Source organism: Amphiura filiformis, chromosome 6, assembly GCF_039555335.1.
Source record: "Amphiura filiformis chromosome 6, Afil_fr2py, whole genome shotgun sequence".
Lineage (NCBI taxonomy): Eukaryota > Metazoa > Echinodermata > Ophiuroidea > Amphilepidida > Amphiuridae > Amphiura > Amphiura filiformis.
Genome location: NC_092633.1, coordinates 57,303,003 through 57,308,695, shown reverse-complemented (window position 1 = coordinate 57,308,695; position 5,693 = coordinate 57,303,003).

Genomic DNA, 5,693 nt, shown 5'->3' with positions numbered 1-5,693 from the left:
TTCCATTAAAAAAAAAAGGTCATGTTCTCACCCAATGACCCCATATTTTTTACATTTTGCTCTCACCGAATGCCAAAAATCATGCTCTCACCCAATGATCCCATATTTTTACATTTCTGCTTTTGGAATCTACCAGTTTATTGATCGCAAAAGCCCGAGTAATTATCCACTTGGGAAGCTAGCAAACAGAGGGAGTACGGTGACTTCTTCTTCTAGTTCTTTCGTATGCGCGCTGCTAACGAGGGATATTCAGATCTCAAGTTTGATGTTGAGCAGCCAGTCTCGTGTGGAAACATCAACTTCAGAGAGTCCCTTGGCTCCATTTGGGGTCGATGAAGGTGACAAGCTTTGATGATGTGGTCTGCCGTCTGCTCTTCCTTTCTACACTCACAAAGTGGGCTTTTGTTGAGGCCCCATCTATGCATGCTGGCCCTGAAGCGACCTACTCCTGTTCGCAGACGATTGAGTTTCACTCATGCATGGCGTGGCAAAATTCGACATATCTGGGATATAGCTCTTCAGGAGCGATGATGACAACTACCATCTCTGCTGCCATTCATTGCCAGTCCCGTGAGCCGATGTCTCCTTGGTCTGTGCCTGATGGATCAAAGCATGTGCCTCCGACTGCAGACGAGGTTGACCACTTCATGGAAAAGATGGCCTGGGTTCAAAGCACGCCGAGTCAGGGCCATGGTCTGCGACTTCCTCCTCAGATATCATCGGCCGGTGGAATACCTGCTAGTACTGGCAGCTGTTCTGCTGGGGTTGGGCGAAGGCAACCACTTATGGTGCAGAGAGAGTTGTTCAAGCTCGTGTCCACTAGGTGTGCGGGTGGGCACTCCTACTCCATACTGGTGCGCAGTATTCGGCAGGGGCGTAAACCAAAGCCAGGGTTGCAGTGCGTAGAGTGGAAACGCTGGCTCCCCAACCTGTTCCTGCGAGGTGTCGAATAAGAGCTCCCCGTGCTGTGACTTTGTCGCGGAGGCCTGCCAGGTGTTGTCGGTAGGTAAGCGATCTGTCAAGTTTCACTCCAAGGTAGGCAGGGGTAGCTTGGAAAGCAAGTCGACTCTTATTGACCATGATGTTTAGCTCCCTTAGCTTCCTTGTTGTTCAGGTGGAAAGCTGCTGAAACTGTTTTCCCTTCACTGAGCTTCAGGCGCCAGTTCCTCAGATATGTTGATAGGGTATCCATGTCATAGCTGAGAACCTTCTTGATGTTTGACCATTTCCTGTGCGTTGCCAGGATGGCTATGTCATCTGCGTAGCCGTACTTCTTTGATGTTGTCTCAGGCAGCCATGGATGTAGATGTTGAATAGCAAAGGAGCCAATACAGATCCCTGAGGAACCCCGTTGTTAAGACGGCGAAGTCTGCTTTGCTGTCCATCACTGGTCTTCAATATGAAGCTCCGGTTTGAGATTAGGTTCAGAATGTAATGAACCATACGTACTGTCCTGTATCATGCGAAGTAGCTTTGCAGTGAGTCCATACGGTGTCATAGGCAGCAGTTAAATCCACAAAGACAGCCCCTGCCTACTCCTGGTTCTCAAATGTATCTTCAATGTCCTGCGTAAGGAGGGCCACTTGGTCTACAGTTGACCTACCCTGGCGGAAGCCAGCTTCCTCATGGGGCAACTGAGGGTCAATGATGGGGTTAACCCGTGCGTGGATTAGACGCTCAAGAAGTTTGTAGGGGATGCACAGCAATGAAATGGGCCTGTAGCTCTTTGGATCATCTTGGGTTTGTTGCGGCTTCGGTAGGGCGATCACGATGGCCCTGCGCCAAATCAGAGAGATTTTGCATTGGCTCATCGAAAATGACAGAAAGAAGCGCAGCCAGTTGGTGACGGCGTTGCCAGCATGAAGGAGGAACTCAGGATGTATGATATCAGGTCCTGGGACCTTGCCTGCTTTCAGCAGTTTGATAGCTGATGACATTTCCTCCACTGTGAACTGATTGGTTAGCTCCGTGTCATGGGTGTCCGTCTTCCAAAGTCTGGTCACTTCCTTGGCAACGCATCTTGAGAAATCCCGATCTGGGTTCTTGAAACGGCCGTTCTGGACTATAGCTGAGATGCGATGGAGTTAGCACTTACTGGACACTTGGTTGGAGATGAAGTTTCCCGGCCAGTTAGTTGGTTAATTGTGTGCCATGCTCTGCGGCAGGAGTGAGTGAAGTCAATTGACTCAACAGTTTCAGCCCAGTGTTCTTGGCGCTTCTCATCTAGGAGTGACAACAGTGTGGAAGCAGTTGCTTGTGACTTCTCACCTGGTTTAGCTTCGATGTAATCGTCATACAGCTCTTGACATTCATCGTCCCAGTATGTGATGTAGCTTCTCTGGTAGCCACGAGGGATTGACTGCTTTGCTGCATGGCCGAGCAGGTTGCAGTAGGCCTTGTATTATGAGTCCAGGTCTTCACTGTCTGGGCGTGGTAGCCCGTTTGTTATCCGTTGAAACTGTTCCCAGTTAGCCTTGCGTAAGTTCCAGCGCTTCACTGCTTTGCTTGTAGTTGATGCTACGAGAGATGGAGATCAGCGAGGGTCGGTGTTGAGATCGTGGAAATCTGTCAAGGACTCGCCGTGTAGGAAACTGGTGGCCCAAGGAGGTGCTTGCGAAGGCGAGATCCGGATTTGAACCTGTGTTCCAGCGCGGGGAATGGAAGCTGTCACTCCTTCGGAGTACATCTGGAGTATCCCCAATCTGTGTGGTGGCAGTAAGTTGAAATCACCTGCATACAGACTCAGAGAGAGCTAAAAGATGGAAATGGTGTGTCAGTCAGGTGCACAGGTGAAGGTTTGTATACATTGATGATGGTTGTATAGTACGGGTGAGTACCGTGATTTAAAATATCAGATGTAAAAATCTATCAATTGCACACAAATTAATAAAAATCCGAGTTTTATGCTTAAAGGGGCATTTCGTGATCCACAGCCTCATCCCCCCCACTTTTCTCAAAAAAGTTGAGATTTTGATATCACTGGAACCTCTGGCTACATACTGTTTATGTACAAAATATTTCTTGCAGATTACTTCGTTTAGCAAAGATATCGTGAAATTTGAATTTCGTTCTGGTGCACCAGAGCGAAATTACAACGCATTGTCTATCATGGAGCAGTGTAATAATCATGCATAACTCGCGAACGCAAAATCGGAATCAACTGAAATTTTGGGAATAGGTTTTTTCGTGGATATCTAATGAAAAATGACATAAATAGAGGATGCTAGGATCACGAAATACTCCTTTAAATGTAATAGCCAGAGTAAGCAAAATGGGCAAGTGGACCACGGAGAAGTCTAATTATAGGCTGGTCCCCCGAAAGGGGGGGGGTCACTGACTTTGGAGGTGATGCGTATGTACTAGCTGTTAACTTAAGACCCCCTTTTTCAGCGCCACTGTCACCCAAAGACCATTTTGTTTATGAACACATACTCTGTCACCCGAAGACCCCATATTTGTTTACGAACACATGCTCTGTCACCCGAAGACCCCTATTTTTCGATTTGATCTGTCACCCAAAGACCCTTAATTTTCAGGACCCTTAATTTTCAATTTGAACAGCAACTTCAAGTTCATTTATCATTGATTTTGTTACTTATTTTGAAAAGAAAAACAAAGAAATTTGAAGCCATTTAGAACTAGAAATTCAATGTTCGAGGTTTCTGCGGCACCTTTCGCTCTCACCGATCACCGAAAGGTCCCATTTAAAAAAAGGTCATAACGTTCTCACCCGGCCCAATAACCGGTTACCCCCATATTTTTTACATTTTGCTCTCACCGAATGCTTATAAATCATGCTCTTACCCATTGACCCCATTTTTTTTTACATTTTGCTCTCGCCGAATGGTGTGAAAGTCTCAGCCCTACACCTAGTATCCATTTTATCTGAGACTAATAAGTGCCCGGGGTGGGGGCTGGTCCATCCATTTCATGCAAGCAACAAGACAACAAGGCATAGAGCGATAAAGACACACCATCTACGTCCGGAATCAGCAATAATCTATTGAAGTCAATATAAACTGAGAGGGCGCAAGAACGGATCTCAAAGGAGTCCAGGACTGGTTGAACCCTTAATTATGAGGAGCAAATTTTCCTTGAAACTGAAATGCTCTGAGCATGTTTTATACAGACAAGCTCGGGGCGTTACAGAGTACGTACACCGATCAAAATAATTGTATTTTGTTATTATAATTTGGATCGACATACAATTTTTTATAATACATCAATTTATATTTTCGTTGTGTCTGACTGTTTTTTGTCAATAATTTAATGAATGTTAGTGAGCTCATAAAATGCATAAAATATGTTCAGGTTTTCAATTACGCTTAAAGGTGTGTTTTTTTTTACCCCTTCAGCTACCCGGCCCCACTTTACCCTCTCAAATGCTCATTATGTATCAGCAAAGGATAGCATTATGGAAAGGATTGGCTACAAAACGATTTTCATATTAACGCATCACAGTTCCGACCTCGATACACCTGAGCACACAAAATTAATATGTCCAAGCAAAGTTAGCCCTGCAATAGCATCATATCTTCAAAAATTGTGAGCCGATAGTGAAATAATTGTTATTAAAACAATTCAGGGATTAACATATTTGATCGATTTTCAGAAATATGAGATAAAGATGGCGCAAGCCTGGTTATTAGAGAGTGTTCATAAATACTTTGGTGGTGGGGGAGGGGGTGGAAAATATTGGGGGGGATCAAAAAAATTTTAGGTCCTAAAAAGGGGGGATCAAAAAAAATTCAGTCCGTAATAGGGGGGGGGGGGGGGCGAAAAAATTGAGGGTAAAATTCTGGGGTAAAATGTACGAGAATTTTGTAATCTCAAGCTACAAATCAACAAAATGTGTGCACTTTACAATTTGGGTGTAACACTATGACTCCAATGAGTAATAACTCCAAACGGTAATTTTCAGCTAATTAATGAGTTAATGATCATAGGGGTAGATCCGGGGGGTGGGGGATTAATCCCCCCCCCCCAATATTTTGATCTAGGGGATGGTCCATACGATCATCCCCCAATGTTGATGTCTGTATAATGGGTTTCTAACCAAAATTAACCCCATATTTGGTCATTTTAAAATAAAATTGCCAATTATATGGCGAGTCGCGCAAATTATTTCCAATTTTGGTACCGTATTACACCAGTTAAGCTTCAATATGTCAATTTTTTTTTTGCACGCTTCGCACGCATTTCTCAGTACCATAACAAAAGGTGCTGCATTCACTGGACTTCAAGAAATTTTCTTCAACCCCTATGTCAAAAATAAATCTATGCCACTGTTAATAATGATGTATATTTTGTTTTTTCTTTTTAGGACATGAAAGGGGGGGGCGGGATCAAAAAATTTTAGACCACCACCACCACCAAAGTATTTATGAACACTTGGGACACACTATATAGGCCTACCGGTACGATTTGTCCATTTGAATTATCCGAAATTTCATGGGGCTGGCCCCTATTCATTTTCGCACTCAATGAATGTCGGTGTTTAGGGTTGGGAATTTGAGGGTCTGCTTGAGCATAACAACACATAATGTTATGTGAGTGAGTGCCACCACCCCCCCCCCGGCCCTGGGGGATTACCGGATTATACATGTAAGCTATCATTCCCAGGGCTTGACTTTTTAAAGGAATTTTTTATCACAGAACAGCGCCATCACGCGTTGATTGATTTGAGCATGCGT